The following is a 19,595-nucleotide window of genomic DNA, read 5'->3' as shown; positions in this document are numbered from 1 at the left end:
ATAGCTGCCCCCCCCCAAAAAAAAGAGGAAAGAAAGAAAGAAAAAGAAGAGAAATGCCTTGGCTTCTTTCTAACCAGAGAAGTGAAAGACCTTTACAATGAAAACTACAAAACACTGCTCAAAGAAATCAAAGAAGACACATATTCCATGCTCATGAATTAGAAGAATCAACATTGATAAGATGTTCATCCTATCAAAGAATCCACAGATTCAATGCAATACCCCTTAAATTACCAACATCATTCTTCTCAGACCTGGAAATGACAATAAAAAATTCATATGGAAACGTAAATGACCATGAATAGTCAAAACAATCCTTAGCAAAATAAACAAAGTGGGAGGTATTATATTTCCAGACTTTAAATTTTATTACAAGGCTACAATAACCAAAACAGCCTGGTATTGGTACAAGAAAAAGCATATAGACCAATGGAACAGGATAGAGATTCTGGAAGCAAAACCTCAATTTCTCAACCAACTCCTCCACCAACAACCACTGGGGAGAGAAGAACCTATTCTGGTAATGGTGCTGGGAAAACTGACTGACCACATGCAGAAGAATTAAACAGGACTCCTACCTATCACCATACACAAAAATAATCTCTAAAAGGATCAAAGACCTAAATATAAAACCTTGAACTATAAAAATCTCAGAAAACACAGGAGACATCCTTATAGATATGGGAATAAGCAACCAATTCCTGATCATAACCCCAAAAGATCATGACATAAGAGATAAGATAGACAAGTGGGACCTCATCAAACTGAAAAGCTTTTGCAAAGCAAAAGAAACCATCAAGAGAGTGGAGAGACAGCTCACAGAATGGGAAATAATATTTGCCAATGGTATATATGACAAAGGTCTAACATCTAAGATTTAAAAGACTCTTAAACATGCCAAAAGGAAAAAAATCAACAGCAGCATTAAAAGTGATTAAAAGACATAAATAGACACTTCTCAAAAGAAGATATGGGTAGCCAACAAACACATGAAAAAGTGCTCAACCTCATTAATCAACAGAGAAATGCTTATTAAAACCACACTGAGATACCATCTAACTCTAGTCAGGATGGCCATCATTAATAACCCAAAACCAACAGATGCTGTGAGGAGGAGAGGATGTGAAGAAAGGGGAATGCTTCTACACTATTGGTAAGAGTGTAAATAAGTACATCCTCTGTGGAAAACAGTATGGTGATTTCTAAAAGATCTAGAAATTTTCCTTTCATATGCTCCAGAAAACCCCCTTCTGGGAATATACCTGGAGGAACTCAAATCATTTTTTAAAATGATACCTGCGTACACAGGTTTATTGCAGTACTATTCACAAGCATGGAACCAACTGTGCTGCCCATTGAAACTGGACTGGATTAAAAACAATTTGGTACATCTAAACAATGGACTATTATGCAGCCAGGAAGAAGGACAAAATTATGAACTTCACAGAAACTTGAATGTTTTTAGAGTCTATCATACTCAGAGATCTATCACAGAAACAAAGAACAGAGTACCACATATTCTCACTCATAAGTGGACCCTGAAAATTTATCAAAATACTACAAGAAAGGGATTGGCAGTAGTGGGACACTGCTAGGGGAGGGAGTAACATAACAGCAATGCGGGTACCTGATCTTAAGCCAGGTGAAATGAGAACTAATGGAAGACTCAAACTTCACCTGGACGATGACCACTTATGTACCTAATCCTGACTTGTACCCTACATCTTTAAAATAAAATAAAAAAAAAATAAATGTTTACAACTTTTCCTATTCAAAGAGAGTAACAGACATTTAGAGTCAGTTACATGAGTTGAAACTATATTTCCTCTAAGAAAGCAAAGCAATCAAGGCACTGAGTGATGTCTGTTGTCATCAGTGATGCCAATTCTTCCTCCAACTCTATTTCTGCTTCTCTTCCTTATTCTTAACCTCTTTTACTAGGCCCATTGAAAGGAAAAATATAAAAAAAACAAGGCAGGCATGTGGGCTCACGCCTGTAATCTCAGCACTTTGGGAGGCACAGGTGAGAGAATCGTCTGAGTCTGGGGATTGGAGACCAATGTGGGTGACTTGGTGAGACCTCCTTTCCACAATAAATAAAAAAATTAGCCAGGTATGGTGGCACCAGCCTGTAATTCTAGCTACTTGGAAGGCTGAGGTGGAAGGATAGTCTGAGCCCAGCAGGTCAATGCTCCATTGGCCGTGAGATTGCCACTGCATTCCAGCCCGGGTGACAGAGTAAGACTCCGACTCAAAAAAAAAAGAACCCAGCAGAATCATCTTTCCTGTGTACATGAAATTTTGGACAGTTATAATTTCTGAGTCAAAATGTAGAAAATCAGGCATTACATATTTAAGATACAACAAATATGTCCATAATTAGAGTCTCTGAAAGTTTAATAAGTGCCAAGACCTTTCTATATTCAAAGCTCTCCAGAGAGTTAAAAAGTTAAGAAATGCTAAATAGCATTTGAAATATTGTGAGCCGTTAAAAGTAAAAATTACAAGGTAAATATCTCTCACCAAATTTTCAGTGTGTGTCTAGGCTTCTCTGGTTATATCTCTGAATATTTTGTTAATATTAAAATCTAAACGTGAGGCACTTCTGGGCCCCTGGCTTTCTCTACACATACACACACACACACACACACACACACACACACACACACACACACACGCACATACACACACACACACACACCCCAACCACAACATACTTACACAACCCTTAAGGGCTCTGCCTACAATGGCACATTTCTAGATAACAGCAATAAAGCTTTTTTTTTTTTCTGTTGTCTCCTTTACTATAGAGCATCTAAATTTTACACCAACTTTATTGAGGCTTTCAGGCTGATTGAGAATACAAAAACAGTCATATATTCCTATATAAGGAAAAATGTGTTGTTTCATAGACAAAGAGAATACAAAAACAATCATATATTCCTATATAAGGAAAAATGTGTTGTTTCATAGACAAAGTTCATTTACCATTGGATTTTGGTGTTCAAATCTAGCCAAAGAGGGAAAAAAATATATATGATGAGGAGAGATATAATTATCTTTGGAAAGTATAAAACTGATTGCAAAAGTTTCTCTGTCAAGAAACAATGACTCCCACAGGTGGGTACAGAGACAGACAGAATTCATTTTTTCCCACTGTGCACCCAACCCTTCATTAAAGAACAAAGCCATGCTTATTACTATGATTACTATGGGAAGCTATGATAAATTACAAGTGCATCCATACCTTCTTTGCCCTTTAATTTGCCAGCACAATCATTGTGAAAAAGGCATTATATGAAAAAGAGTTTACATGTGTGCCTACTGACTTTGAAATCTTGAACAGATTAACCAATTTGGAAATGATTCAGAATCGCCTCTGGTAATAGTCATATTATTAGTTTATTTTCTCTCTTGTTTCTTTGTATTAAGGCAACAACTTGGCAGAAAATCTTGACCAGACATGCAACTGCAAACTATTTCTTTTAGATTACATGTACAGCTTGGGTTGATTCTAATGAAATGGGTGGAGAAGGAAAAATCCAAGAAATATTGTATCTGTGTTTACTTCCTCAGGATAAAATGGAAAACAAGTGAAATAGCTTATAATGACATGCCTCTCTTTATTTATGAAGCAATTGGGCCTACGCCCGATTCTCATCAAGAACATCCAGGCATTTAACGACTAGGCTGCCCAATACTTTTAAAATATGCTCCCAAAATCTGGTTGTAGTCTTATTTGAAATGAAGCTGCAAAGCCATCAGTTGCATTGACCAACTTTAAAATTAAGACTTATAGAATATAACTAGATCAGGGTGATAATGAAAGATTTCATTAAAATATGGCACTGGTGAATGTGGGACTTCATGTAGGTAATTTTAGGGACCTCTCATAATACACCTTTTACTGTGATTCTATCCCGCCCCGAGTGGAACGCAGTCCCCGCTGTCGCGTCTCGCCGCTGCCGCCCTTCCTCCCGCACTGCCCGCCGCCACCAGCATGCACGGCCAGCTCAACGGCTTCCACGAGGCGTTCATCGAGGCGGGCACCTTCCTCTTCACCTCCAAGTTCATGGAGGAAGGCCACCCAAATAAGATCTGTGACCAGATCAGCGATCTGTCCTTGATGCCCACCTTCAGCAGGATCCTGATGCCAAATGGCTTGCGAAACTGTTGCTAAGACCGGAATGATCCTTCTTGCTGGAGAAATTACATCCAGAGCTGCTGTTGACTACCAGAAAGTGGTTCGTGAAGCCATTCAACACATTGGATATGATGATTCATCCAAAGGGTTTGACTACAAGACTTGTAATGTGTTGGTGGCCCTGGAGCAGCAGTCACCAGATATTGCCCAAGGTGTTCATCTTGACCAGAATGAAGAAGACATTGGCGCTGGAGACCAGGGCTTGATGTTTGGCTATACCACTGATGAAACTGAGGAATGTATGCCTTTAACCATTGTCTTGGCACACATGCTCAATGTCAAACTGGCAGAACTGCGCCGCAATGGCACTTTGCCTTGGTTACGCCCTGATTCGAAAACTCAAGTGACCGTGCAGTATATGCAGGATCGAGGTGCTGTGCTTCCTATTAGAGTCCACACAATTGTTATATCTGTTCAGCATGATGAAGAAGTTTGTCTCGATGAGATGAGGGATGCCCTAAAGGAAAGGGTCATCAAAGCTGTGGTGCCTGCAAAATATCTCGATGAGGACACAATCTACCATCTGTAGCCTAGTGGCAGATTTATTATTGGTGGGCCTCAGGGTGATGCTGGTTTGGCCAGAAAATCACTGTGGACACTTATGGCGGCTGGGGAGCTCATAGAGGAGGTGCCTTTTCGGAAAAGGATTATACCAAGGTGGACCTTTTCGCTGCTTATGCTGCTCGTTGGGTGGCAAAGTCCCTTGTTAAAGAGGTCTGTGCAGGAGGGTTCTTGTTCAGGTCTCTTATGCTATTGGAGTTTCTCATCCATTGTCTATCTCCATTTTCCATTATGGTACAGAAGAGTGAGAGAGAGCTATTATGAAGAAGAATTTTGATCTCCACCCTGGGGTCATTGTCAGGGATCTGGATCTGAAGAAGCCAATTTATCAGAGGACTGCAACCTATGGCCACTTTGGTAGGGACAGCTTCCCATGGGAATTGCCCCAAAAGCTTAAATATTGAAAGTGTTAGCCTTTTTCCCTCAGACTTGTTGGCGTAGGCTACAGAGAAGCCTTTAAGCTCTGAGGGAAGGGGCCCTTCTTGTTAAATTTTCCTGTTCTCTTTCAGCTCCTGATCAGTTGCAGTCACTCTAGTCAATGACATGAATTTTAGCTTTCGTGAGGGACAGTAAGTTGGGCTTGCTATTCTGTCCCTAGGTGTTTTGTTCACCATTATGATGAATTTAGTGAGCATAGGTGATCCATGTAACTGCCTAGAAACAAACAACACTGTAGTAAGTGATGCTTTGAGATTGAACCTTTGTGCCCTATCACCCAATACACCAAAGTCCTAATTACATTGACTTTCCCACCAATGCTGAAAAAATGTCCTTGTAACGTGCATGTAAAGTACTTGTAGTTCCACTATAGCCTGCCTGGCAATGCCACAGCCCTGTCAGCATGAGTTTGTAATGTCTTGAGCTCTATTATGAATGTGAAGCCCTCCCCTTATGCTCCCTGTAACTTGACCCCATTTCTAATTATGTAGCTTTGTCAGGGAGTGTTCCCTATCCAATCAGTCTTGCATGTAGCACAAGTTTCCAGTTGGAGCTCTAGCCTGACATCAAAAAAAGGCAGTTACCATCAAACCACCTCCCTGGTGTTTATGCTCTTAATTACCACCTCTTCAACAGCACCAAATCAATCTCCATTTCCGCTGTCTTTTGGAGGACGTACGTAATAAGGTTTTTATTTAGTAAACCAGTCCTATGCATGGTTTCAGCACTAGCCAAACCTTGCCAACTCCTAGCTCTAGACAAACAGGCACTTGGCACCTTGTGATGTCATACAGAGAAGTCACAGGGCAGTACCTGAGGGTCTGTAGGTTGCACACTTTGGTACCAGATAACTTTTTTTTCCTTATAAGAAAGCATAAGTACTCCACGCTGCACAATAACTCCTCTCAGGGTCTTAACTTTGTTTTATTTTCAAAACCAAGTCCAATGAGCTTTCTGAACAGCTGGTGTAGCTACAGAGAAACCAGCTTCCTTCAGAGAGCAGCGCTTTTGGCGGGGAGGAGAAAACCCCTTCATACTTGAATGTTTTCTAATTGCTTATTTATTGTAATCTGGGGTATGGCGTAAGTACAGAGAAGCCGTCACCTCAGATGGCAGCTTTTAAAAGATTTCTTTTCTCTCAAAACCATGATTCCTTTAATAACATGCTTCCAGCATTCCCAGGTAGGTCAAGGTGTCCTACAGAAAAGTCTTGGGTTAGACCTACTGGGGGTCTGGCTGGTGTTCACAGAAGGGAGGGTAGAGTGGGTGTGGCTGACCGTGGAGAAAGCTGACTTGGCTGGTGTAGTACAGAGAAGCCAGCTTGTTTACACGCTTATTCCATGACTGCTCACCCTACGCAGAAAGTGCCTTTCAGGATCTATTTTTGGAGGTTTATTACGTATGTCTGGTTCTCACTTCCAACGGTTTAATGAAGATCTAAATAAAATGCTAGGTCTACCTTAAAAAAAAAAAATACAACTCAACCGGGCTCGGTGGCTCAGCCTGTAATCCCGTGCTTTGGGAGGCTGAGGTGAGCGGATTGTCTGAGCCCGCAGGTTTGAGACCTGCCCGGGCAACTTGGCGATACCTCATCTCTACAATAAATCAAAAATTAGCCGGGCGTGGTAGTGCGCACCTGTAATTCCAGGTACTCGGAAGACTGAGGTGGAAGGATCGCCGGAGCCCGGCAGGTCGAGGCTGCCGGGTCGAGGCTGCGGTGGCCAGGAGCGGCCACTTCACTCCAGTCTGGGCGACAGAGTGAGACTCCAACTCAAAAAAAAAAAAAAAAGAAAAAGAAAAAATACAACTCGGAGGTCTAACGAATAAAGAGAGTTTTAAAAAAGCTAGTAGGGCAGACTCTAGCAGACTGAATTTCCTCAAACTTCCCATTTCCCAAGCTTCTTCTACATCCTAACCACTTTCAGAGAAACTCCATGACGCTGTGAAGTGGGTCCAAAAAGGCACAAATCTCTGCAATTTAAAGATGAAAGAACTATGAGAGTGTCTTCAAAATTTTCAGATCATACATTTTTTATCAGTAAAAACATTATGAGTATATATTCCAAAGTATATCTATATACTACTAATATAGTATGCTGTTATAAAACATATATGCAAAATAATATGTACACAAAAGTGTATAATGATTTGAAAATAATGAAGTTATGTTTTTCTCTCCTACCCCAATAGATCATCTTGTGTACCTTATATTCTCCATATGAAGAGCACAACCCAGATATTGGGGACTGACATCCTTAAACCCCATGACTGATTGCAGTAAAACTAGGGTGCAGAATGTGGTCATCTGCTTAGTGGCCCAATGTTCTTCTTACTCTACAAATGTTCACTCCAGTTCAGAGCCTAATGCTCTAGTTTTGAGTAAAGCATAACTTTCTTTATATAACAACATTTAAATGTCTTACTCTTCTGGTTCTTATTAAAAAAAAAAAAGAAACCAAAAGCTAATTCACAAATAAAATATAATACAAATTGAATAAACCGCAAAGGTGCCAGAGTGAATTGATTGAGATAGATCTTGTGCTTTGATGAAATTGATTTACTAATTGAATCATCCAGGAATGATTTCACATGTATATAATAGCAAACAAGATTTACAAGGGTTTAGAAAAATAGTGCTTTATTTTTCACTCATAGCGCTATGATCTGAATGTGACCCTCCAAAATTCATGTTGAAAGCTTATCTCCATTGTGGTGGCATTAAGAGGTGGGGTTTTTTGGGAAGTGATTAAGTCATGGAAGCTCTCCTTTCATGAATGGCATTAATGCCATTTATGAAAGCAGTTAAAGGGAGCTGCCTTGACCCTTTCACCATGTGAAGACACAGTGCTTCCCCCATCCATCTTGTGAGGGTGCAGTGAGAAAAGCACCATCTCTGAAGCAGAGAGTGAGCTCTTTACAGACACCAGATCTGCCAGTGCTTTGATCTTGGACTTCCTGGCCTTCAGAACTGTGAGAAATAAATTTCTATTGTTTATATGGGGGAAATTCCCCCAAACTTGTAATTTATTTATAAAAAAGTGTGTGTTCTTATATGTTTCAACTTCAGTCTCCATCAAAGTACTCTACATTTGATGTAATACACCTATCAAGATGCTTTTTCCACTGCTCAAAACAATTTTTGAATTTGTCAATTTTGATGCCTTTTAGTGCTTCTGCTGTTTTTTTGTTTTACCTCTTCCACACTGAAAAAGGTTTCCTTTTGAGGATTTTTTCATCCTGGGAAACAAAACAAAACAAAACAAAACTCAGCACAGTGTGGGAAGGTTGTTCTTGTAAATCACCCATTATGAAGTGGGCAAATACATTGAAAGAATCTCCAAATCAAAAAAATTAACTGAAACCAAATGCAACCACTCAGAACAATGCTAGCTGGTACACTGAAGCTGATGGGTTCCTAGAAAACATACCTAGCAGGGAAAGCCTGTACTACGGGAGGGCTGCCCTCCAAAAAATAATTCTGGTTTTTTTTGGAATCCTTCCTTGTAAATTACCCAGTCTAAGGTGTTTTGTTATAGCAGCCTAATAAACTAAGACACAAATAGTCACAAGTCTGTAGATAGACAATTACTGGCATTAGTGCATTAGTTTAGGGGTTCAGCAACATCAAAGCTGCTGAATCTAGAAAATCTTACGGATCTTTTCTTCACAGTTGTAAAGTAACTAATGTAGTCACTTCTTGCTTTTAATAGCATATTTAAATGATTGACTGATTAAGGAGTTATTCAATATAATAATATACAATACATTGCAAAACCAGAAAAATTAAAATTCTGTTTTAAAAAGAAGTTTTTTTAAAAAAATGTATTTACAACTATCTTTTCTGATCATTGATTCAAGCTGATGCATCTAGGTAGCCACCACTGACATTTTCATTATGTCCAATCAGTGACCACATTTATTACTCAAATCTGAGCGCCTGAGGAATGAGATTGTTGACAGTAACATTAAAGAGCATTGCATACACAATTCTCCTGGTGCACAATGTGCTGTTGGTAATATCCCAGTTTAGGATTCATTATTGTTAAGTGTCTTTGCAGGGTCAATAGACACCTGGTGTTATCTTCACATGTTAGTAGCAATTAAATGAATATTTAGAAAGCACTGCATAATTGTTTATGGATGGGTTGGACTGTCATTGGAAAGAGGGAAAGAAAGCATTCAGGCTCAAGGAAGAACATGTACAAGTGCCTAAGATGAAAGGTGCAGGAAGCGACCAGAGGGGCGGCTCCCAAAATGGTGCCGACACACCTGACAACAAAGGCCCTGGGTCCTGGCCTTTGCTAGCACAATTCCCCGAGCACGCACACACACACACACACACACACACACACTCTCTCTCTCTCTCTCTCTCTCTCTCTCTCTCTCTCTCTCGGTCTCTCTCTCTCTCTCTGTCTCTATTTCTCTCTCTCGGTTTCTTCTTGTCTCTCTCTTGGTCTCTGTTTCTCTCTCTTGGTCTCTGTTTCTCTCTCTTTTTCTTTTTTCCCGTTACAGCTTTAATAAATCTCTTGGTCCTGGCCGGGTGTGGAGTCATGGGACAGGATCATTTCAAACTCATGAGCAATTTTAAAGACTTTGAATTTTATTGTCAGTGGAATGAAGAGTCTTTGAAGGGTTTTTAATAGGGTAGGTGACATGACCTGAAATAGATTTGGAGAATTTACCTAAATTTCCCAGGGTGAAACTGCTTATAAGTGGTGAATAAGTGATTCAAACCCAGGCTTTTTCTCCTCCAAAGACTGAGTTTGTAACAATCTGTACTTCTCAGTATTGCCTTACTTCTGATATTACCCCAATCAAATTCTAAACTCAAAGTTTGAATTTGTATCAAAGTTTACTTAAAGAGAGTCTGTTATATCAGTAATGACATATTTTCACTCTCTGAAATATATTATGAAATATGAAGACACAGAAAAGAGATGTAATGAAAAACAACCCTGTACTGAAAAAAATGGGAAAACTTTACTATATTGAAAACATTTAGCAAAATAACATGACAGAGTAATACAGACAGTGATTTATGTTAGTTACATTTATACACTGTGATTTACAATGTGAATTATTACATCAAAATAATCTTTGTTTTAAAAATTTTGTATAAAATAGAAATTGAACTGAGCATACTATGTACATAAATTCTTTATGAATTTTTCATGTTTCTTCTCTTCTAGATTGCCAACAGATATATGATTAGATATGTTGAAATCCATGAGAAAAGCTCGTGTTATATTTTCTTCCTGATTGGAAGAAAACTCATGAGAGAAACTATTCCCTATTCCTGCACAATTTGCAGTCTCAAGAAGATTGGGTAGTTCAAAGTAAGGCTTCATTCTGTTTTGAAATTCTTCTAGTATTTATTTATTCTGAAGTCATATTGTTGCATTCTTCTTTTTATTTTTCTTCTGAGGGTGCTCAGACAGGGCGGTTTTATGGAAAAAAGGATCTCCTAACAAAATTGCACATTTATTTATTCAACCAAATGATTTTTGTATTGATGATCCCTAATTTCCTGTGCTTCTTTATTCTTCTATGGAGCAATAAAAATCAAACTTCCAAACTGGGTCTGCTAATACATTAGAGCTGCACAGATTATTAGTTTGTTTTATGTTGCCTTTTTGAAAAGTTCACAAATTAGCTCAATAACTGCCAAGTTTATTCTTTCTTGTGATCCAGACCTGCATTTGTCCCCTATTTTATGAAAGCTATATTTTGTCATGAGAACCATGCCATTCTGAGATTTAAAACATGATATTTTATCGTCAAATGCTTTCTTCCTTTAATATATTGAGGCCAATTATTCATGCCAATAGATAAACTTCTAAGTATTATAATTTTTACCAAATTCAAAATATTTTACTGTGTGAACATACTAAAATCCATTTAAATAAATAAACATTGTATAGTTGGGCTATTTTACATTTTTCATTATTGTAAACATTACTGTAAGAACATAATATAATAATCCATTCTTTTAATAAATACTTCAGGATCTACTTTCCTCCACACAGTTGAATTGATCTTTTTAAAAGACATTTCTGTCCAAACTAAAATCTTTTAAGTTTTTTTTTTTTTTTTCATTAATCAGTATTTTTTATTATGGTTTTGTGGGGTACAGTTAAGGGTTAGGTGTACAATGACGTTTCATTCAGGCACCCTGTAGATAAGAAGTGTTTTCCCATCCCCCGACAGATATTTGCTACTGTTAATTCTTTTAAGTTTTTAAAAGAAAAATTAGTATTTGAGAATAAGAAAAAAACTCTGAAAAAAAAAAAGAAGAAAAGAAAAAAGAAATTGAACTCTGGTACTTTCTTATGCCTCCTGTCTCATCGCATATCACATTTTTCCTTTCACTGCTATTCTAGTCACAATGGTCTCCTGTCAGATTCTTATACCCATCATGGTTCTTCCCACCTTAAAAACTTTGCATATACCACATCTCTGCTTAAAAACTGCTTTCTCCCCTCTTCTGGTTAGTTCCTGTCCATCATTCAGCTTTCAGCCCTTCCTGAGTTATTTTTGATCTCTTTGACCATGCTAACTCCTCTATTAAAGGTGTGATCACATGGCACTCCCTTACACATGGCACTTGTCAAGTTATTCCATGTTTATATGATTTTTAATACATCTTCATGACTAAACTGTGAGCAGACTTTTTTGTGAGCAGAGACTTGTCATCATTTTATACCCAGCACCTAGCACACTGACTGACACAAGTACCTGCATGGTGTGTGTGTGTGTATGTATAAACAATTATCAAGTACATACTATGTGCTAAGCACTATGCTAATTGATGTATCCATGTGAATTTTATTAAGTATGTTCTCAGGATATGTTTCTAGAAGTGGAAGCAATTTAGTCAAAGGATATACATATTTTTGTGTTTTTAATACACTTGATTGATTTGCTTTCAAGAAATGTTGAACCTACTTAAAATCCCAAGAGCAGTGTACAAAGGTAACAACATTTTCCCCTGAACCCCTTCAATACTAATAATTATCACCTGCTCTAATTTTCATTTTTTTGCTACCTAGTGAGAAAAAATAATTATATTTATCGGTCATTTGTATATATTACATAAATTATTCTTATTGCATAAAATCCTCTAGTGACATGTTACAAATAGAAATTCATAGATTTCTGAGGTTCCAAAAATTTCTCCTTAGAGGTCTACAATACTTTTCAAATATTATGCTTTCATTTTGGTAAAATTATACTAAATAAATTAATACAGGCATATTCTGGCCATCTGGAAAACCATCATAAAATCAAGGTCTTCTAAATGATTTTAGTGCCAACATTTTCACTATAGTAAAAAAGAAACCACATAACACAAATTTACTCATCAATAATGAGAAAGGAACAAAGACAGATTTAATAATGAAGCAATGTTTTCATACCAAATGAAGGCCAAAGATGCCACGCTGTGCTCTATGAAAATAAAGCTGCTATTTATTATTTATTTATTTACTTATTTGCCCTAGAGATAGGTCTTGCTCTGTTACCCAGACTGGAGTACAGTGGTGCCATCAGAGCTCACTGTATCTTCAAAGTCTTGAAATCAAAGACTTCTCCTGCCTCAGTTTCCTGAATAGCTTGGACTACCTGCTGTCTAATTAAAAAAAAAAAAAAAAAGATTTATAGAGATAGGGTTCGCTATATTACCCAGACTGGGTTTGAACTCCTGACCTCAAGCATTTCTCCTGCCTCAGCCTTTCAAAGTGCTGGGATTACAGGTATGAACTACTGGATCCAACCATCGTGGTTATTTAAAAACAGATAGTGACCAGGCATGGTGGCTTAGTCTGTAATCCCAGCACTTTGGGAGGCCAAGGTAAGAGAATTGTCTAAGCCCCAGAGGTTCAAGATCAGCCTGGACAGCTTGTTGAGACTTCGTCTTTACAATAAATGGCAAAAAACTAGTGGGGCATGGTGGCAAGCTTCTGTAGCTCCAGCTACTTGGAAAGCTGAGGCAGAAGTATCGCCTGAGCTCAGCAGGTCAAGGTTGCGGTGGCCGTGAGTGTGCCACTGCACTCCAGCCTGGGCAACAAAGTGAAAGACTCCAACTCAAAAAAAAAAGACAATAGTTTCTGGGAAAACCAAGCAAAACTGCCTAAGTAGTATAGTTATATTCTGAAAAGATATTTAATTTCTGCAAAACATCATCATTTTTCATATTAAATCATTATTGTTACATTAAATTTTATGCTTTTGTAGGGCTTTTTAACATTTAATTTTAAAACATGTCTTTGTTATATGGTTAATAAGACTTTTTTATTGAATTTCATATTTGTTTCCGTTTGCCAATATATAATTAATTTTAATGAACATTAGGAGCACTTAAGAATACTTATTCTTTAAAAATGACTTTTTTTATTCAACTGTGTGTGACACAATCATAGAACAATGTTGTGTCAATTAACATAAACAGCTGGCACTAAAATAGTGAAACTGTGGATAAATATCTACTATTTATAACACAGCCATAAAAGTCGTTGCTCAAACCCCCAGTACACTTTAGAAAGTGAAAAGGAGTGCTATTAATAATTATTCCAGGACAATAGTTATAAACCTTAACAGACCTGTTCAAACTGTTGTTTGGTGACCTATGTATATATTTGGCTTTGTAGCAACTTTTGTCATATAATAAACAGGACAGAGAGAAATGAGGCTTTAGCTAGTCCAGTAGTAGGGTACTCAGTACTGGGCACAATAGTTGCATAATTTGGGACCTCGAGATTTGACTCAGTGAATTTAAAAAAGACAAGCAGTAGGAGTAATTGTGGAAGAACTATATCTAGAAGTGAGTAGAAAGTACTAAATGAGTCACAATGTACAAAACCAAGTAAGGTGAGAAAAAAGCAGATAAAACTCGTTGAGAATTTTTTAAGTAATTAGAAAGCAAGCACAACTTACTGATTCCATTTAAACACAAAGCAGACTTAAGCAATGTCCTTTCAAGTTGGTTTTTTTAAAAAAATTTTATTTTAGATTTATTTATTTATTTGAACTCTCATTCTGTCGCCTAGCTAAAATGCAGTGCACAATCATGGCTACTACAGTTTAACCTGCAGGACTCAGGTGATCCCTCTACCTCAGCCTTCCAAGTAGCTGGGACTACAGGCATACCACCACATCCGGCTAATTTTTTGGTTTATTTTAGTGATGAAGTCTCACCATATTGCCCAGGCAGTCCTCTCACTTCAGCCTCCAAAAGTGCTGGTATTGCAAGTTTGAGCCATTGTGCCCGGCTCAAGATGGTTTCAAATGCTATCTGTAATGACTTATGACTACCACACTTGTAATAGACCCAACTCTTCCCTGAACTCCAGAATCATACACTCAACTTTCTACTTAATGTATAGAAGACACCTCAAACTGGGTGCAGTGGCTCATGCCCGTAATCCCAGTACTTTGGAAGGTAGAGGTGAGAGGATTGCATGAGTCCAGGGGTATAAGAGCAGCCTGGGCAACTTGGTCAGACCTCGTCTCCACAATAAATAAAAAAAGTGGATTGTCATAGTGGTGCATGCCTGTAGTTTTAGCTACTTGGAAGACTGAGGTAGAAGGATCGTCTGAGCCCAGCAGGTTGAAGCTCCAGTGGCTGTGAGCATTCCACTGAACTCCAGTTTGGGCAAGAGTGAAACTCTGACTCAAAAAAAAAAAAAAAAAAAAAAAAGATACCTCAAATTTAACATATGTTGTATTAGTTTACTTAGGCTCCTATAACAAAATGCCATAGACTCGGTGGCTTAAATAATAGAAATGTATTTTCTCACAGTTTTAAATGTGGGAAGTCCAAGATTAAAGTGTTGGTTGATTCAGTTCCCAGAAAGGACTCTCTTCCTCGTTTATAGACAGCTACCTACTTGTGTCCTCTCACAGTGGAGTGGGGGTATCAGAACACAGCTCTCTGTTGTTTTTTTTCTTATAAGAGCACAAATCTTTTCCTGCGGGCCCCATCCTTATGACTTCATCTAACCCTAATTACCTACTAAAGACCCCATGTCCAAATACCATCACATTGAGGATATGGCTTCAATATATGAATTTGTAAGAGACAAACATTCAGGCTATAATATACACCAAATTTCTTTTACATAACCCTCAATCTAAACTGGTTTATCTCCTAGGTTTCCTCATTTTAGTAAGTGGCACTCCATTCAAAATTGTCTAAACCAAACATTTGCGGTCATTTTTTATCTCTCTTTTTTCTCCCATTCCTAACAAACTAAAAATTCTTTTAGCTCTTATAGCAAAGTAATGCCTTCACTAGATTACAAGAACCTCTGAGATCTGGCTAACTCTTTGATTTTCTCTATGTTTTTGGTTAAGAGTAATCACATTTTATCCTACAATCAAAATGTTCATAATTGTTTAGCTTTATTTCTGTATTTTAGTGAATTCAATATTCATTTCCAATTTTTTTTCTTGTTTTCTCTAGTCAACTATCAAGAGGTCAAATGTCATTGTCCTGATAGTATCATTATTGTTGTGCGTTCTTGTATATTTGAAACTATTTTCTTTTTACCTTTATTCTTAAGCAATGACTTGATTTAATATAAAATTATTGAATCTTATTTTCATTGCTGGATTCTTGTTTAACAGTGCATTACCATCTTCTAATAATGAATGTTGATATTGAAAAGTTCAAAAGCAGCTTCATTTTTAGGCTCCGTATGTAGCTTTGAAAAAAAAATTGGATTTTTAAAAAATTCAAATCTCAGGAATTTTACAAATATGTAACTAAATGTTGATTATTCTGTGTCACTTATTTCTCAGCTATAATGTACCCTTTGGTACTCAGATTTTGTTGTATCACATTTTCAGTTCCAATGTTTTCTATTTTCAGTTGCAATATATAAGTGAATTTTCATATCCTGTATCTGTCCTCCATATCTATTCTTTTTTTTCTAATCCCTTTAAACTTTTATAAACTCGGCATTTTATTTTGCTTTAAGATTAGCTTGCCTCCTCCATGTTCCCAAATGTGTTTTTAGTATTGTCTATTTTAATTTTTGGTTGCATTTCTAAAATGTATCTAAATTGATCTGCCAATTTACATTCATCTCTTTATTTATTTTTGCATATATATCTTCTTTGATCTTGTTATTCAAATAAACCGGGTTTTTAATTAGTTCTTTGAGATCATGAATATGTCTTTGTTTGTTGCCTGGCATAATTGTTTTGATGTAGAGATGTTTTGCTCCTGACTTTATATATTCTTTTTCATCACTTCCCTTTCCTCTCTTCCCTTCTTCTCTTCTTAGTTTTTATTCATTTTTGCCTAGCTCCTAGACTGTTTTCTTCTAGTTGTTTTCTAGAATTCCTTAAATTTGGTCAATTCTACCCAAATCAGCTTATTAGTCAAAAAAAAGATAAAGAGGGTTGAGAAGGTGATTGAGCAAGAAGATCAAGCAAATCCATTCTAGAAAAGACATCTCAGAATCTTCAGAAGGCTATGCCTTCAAATTATGTCTACTCACTCTTCTGAGCTGTCGTTCAGAGAAAGTAGAATATTTGTAAGGATCGCAGCAAAATCTCTAATTGTGTGAGGTTTTCCATTCATTGATTTATTTTTAGCTGCCTAAGATCAACACCTTCAGAGAAAATTGTCCCAACTCTTATAAATCCTGGCAAATGTTACCACTTTGATCTTAAAGAGATGATACACATTTGTTGTTTCCCTTCATCTCTACCTTGTTATGTGCACTGAATTTGGAGATACTGCTTCAAACCATCCCTTCCCAAATATTTCTGCATCAAATGTAGGAACACTGAGTGAACCCTTCTACTTTAGGAACTTAAAAAAAAAAAGCCTTATAGTGATACAATTGCAACACCTACCAAATAGAGTTGTCAATGAATAAATCATTTGAGCACATGTGTAAACACCAAAAATGGATTGAATCACTTATCTAAGCCTAATTGAATTTGTTTTATGCCTTGAGTTTAGTCAAGTAAAAAAGTTTGCATATTATTCAGATTTTCTCAGAAAGAGGGTATAATTAATTACCTGTAGTTTCAAAGACTTCACAATAGTAACTCTTGTGTATGAGTTGACCTCATGCAGGTTCAGTGATTAATTTTGTGAAAGATGAGGAGGAGAATAAACACATAACTAAACAGGCCGGAAAGCGTGCACAACTTGAAGAGCACTTAAGGAAGTTGTAGGAAGGTATATGTGATCTTAGGTTTTATTTGAACAGGAAAGCCTGACAATTTTCTGCTTATAATTGATCAAGTGCCAAAATATTTACTTTTTCAAGTTTCCTGTGTATATACATTTCCTTATCTCATCTTATGGAAAGAAAAAAAAAAAGAGTAATGTGGTACTTTTAGTGGGTATAAAAATCCTATAAGTTCCTTTTTTTCAATCACTAGGGAATACCTTATACTTTTTTTTTAAATTAGAGGCAAATTTCACCCACACTTCTTCCTCCCATCCTATATCTGGTCTTCATAGTCACAGCTCCATTAAATCTTGGCCTTGGATTTAGATTACTTTCTTTCAAAGAATAATGCTCAGTTTCCTATAATCTTAAATCTTACCATTTTAAAAATAGTGGCATGTTTAAAAAACACATACGTAAAATGTTTTTGTTATAGACAGTTACTTTTATTTGGGCGTCTATAAGTAGTTTTGTACTCCAGGAATGTACTCATTAATCTACAGGAACACAAAAGAGTAAATTACATGCTTAGTCTTCAGAAATGAAAATGTAGCAATGTTATAATTGTTTTGTGCTAATATGAATGTCCAAATACTTGGTCAAGCGAAAACCTGTTCGAAAAAATAAGTCATCTAAGTAGAGTTGAAAACTCTAGATAAGTTGAAAACTAGTAATCTTTAACAGAAAGCAAGAGGAGTGACTCATTTCAGTTTTGTGTGAAATTGCTTTAGCTATAAATGACAACAGCAGAGCAAGTGCCTGGAAAACTAACAGTAAGACAGGAATTCCTACTGTTGTCCAACAGTAAACATATGCCAGTTCTTCCTTGATCAGACAAAAACAGTCACAGAAACTACGGGACCTGATGGTAGCCATACTTTTTCAAAAAGTATGTGATTGTAGTTTGTAGTAAATGAGAGGCAGATTGAAAAGATCTGGCTGCAGATTTTTCCTCAAAATTGACAGTCAACAACTGAAGAGGTTAAGAGAAATAAACTAGTTTATCTAATTAAAGCCTTCGATAACTTGCATGGCTCACTTAGTAATAACTAACTTGGAATTTACAGTTTGTGAAATGTTTTCACATTAAAATATTTCTAAACAAAGTGCTTGAACACTATGGACACTCAACTAGAATACTGTATTGAGCATTTAGAAATTGGCATGGGTGTTTATTCTCTCCACTTCATTAAAAGCAAAACAACAACAAACTTTTTGAGAACAATAGAAAATCTCACAGTAAAAACTTTTGGTAATTAATAGAGAAAAGAAATTCTAGTCTCAATGGGATTAAACAGATTAACATGAGAACAAATATATTTTGAGGATATAAGCTTAAAGCCAAGACATTAAAATTGGATTTATTCAACCTCACAAAGTTTCCCAGCTGTCTCAGTGGCCCAGTATACTTCCAGTGTTCCCTAACAATCAGACAAAAGGAGAAGGATGGTAAAACAGTCACTTAAATAGAGCAGTTTGCTATACAAGGCAGTTGACTATCCATTTTATGTTTCTGTTTAATATTCAAACTGGTCTCTTTACGAGTTATGAAAATATAGAGAACTCAAAGTAAGCTAAAGAAATACATTTAGTGTGACTCTTGTGGTCTGAGAGTCACAGACTTCAGGGCCCAGTCTGTCTCTCACGGCACTGTCCTTTGCAATGTTATATATAGGAAATACAGGGAGTCTCCAAAGTTAGGTGGCTTCTGTGATTCACTCCTTATTCTTCAGGTTCCACTGACATCAGACAAAATTAGAGAGAGTTGACCAGCATCAGCTTTGAAGCAAGAGCACAACTGGCCAGATCTACAACAGTTAGTCTGAAAGCAATTCTGACCCAAAGAACACTTCAGTATACATCTGGCAGAAGGGGTGTTAACAGAGTCAAGGGAGCTTAAAGTTCATTTTAGTAACTGACCTGCCAAGTTATGTTCTCCTACTTAACTCCTGGTTTTAAAATTGTAGCTCATGTCTCATAATCTTCCTTATGGTATATAAATAGATTGAGTAATATTTATTCATATATTCTTAAAATAAATATGTACTGTGTGCCTACTACATGCACAGCACTGTTTCAGTCATAGAAGTACAGCAGTGAACACAAACAACAAACATTGTTCTTATAAAGCTATCCTAGTAGGGGAAGAAAAACAGTAAGCCATTGATTCACATAATTTCATATAGGGGTAAATTATGCTGAGA

At 36.9% G+C, this 19,595-nt stretch overlaps 1 pseudogene across 1 annotated transcript; it reads left to right on the top strand.

Moving 5' to 3' along the window:
- The first annotated feature begins 4,000 nt into the window (after positions 1–4,000).
- Positions 4,001–18,736, top strand: LOC103253433 (annotated as a pseudogene). The gene is made up of 4 exons (XR_002481577.1): positions 4,001–5,805; positions 7,859–7,873; positions 14,408–14,410; positions 18,726–18,736. The product of XR_002481577.1 is annotated as an S-adenosylmethionine synthase pseudogene (transcript).
- Positions 18,737–19,595: the final 859 nt, after the last annotated feature.

Source organism: Carlito syrichta, unplaced genomic scaffold (assembly GCF_000164805.1).
Source record: "Carlito syrichta isolate Samal-C Ts95f unplaced genomic scaffold, Tarsius_syrichta-2.0.1 Scaffold230041, whole genome shotgun sequence".
Lineage (NCBI taxonomy): Eukaryota > Metazoa > Chordata > Mammalia > Primates > Tarsiidae > Carlito > Carlito syrichta.
The sequence above is the reverse complement of the archived record's forward strand: the minus strand, read 5'-3'. Positions and strand labels throughout refer to the sequence as shown.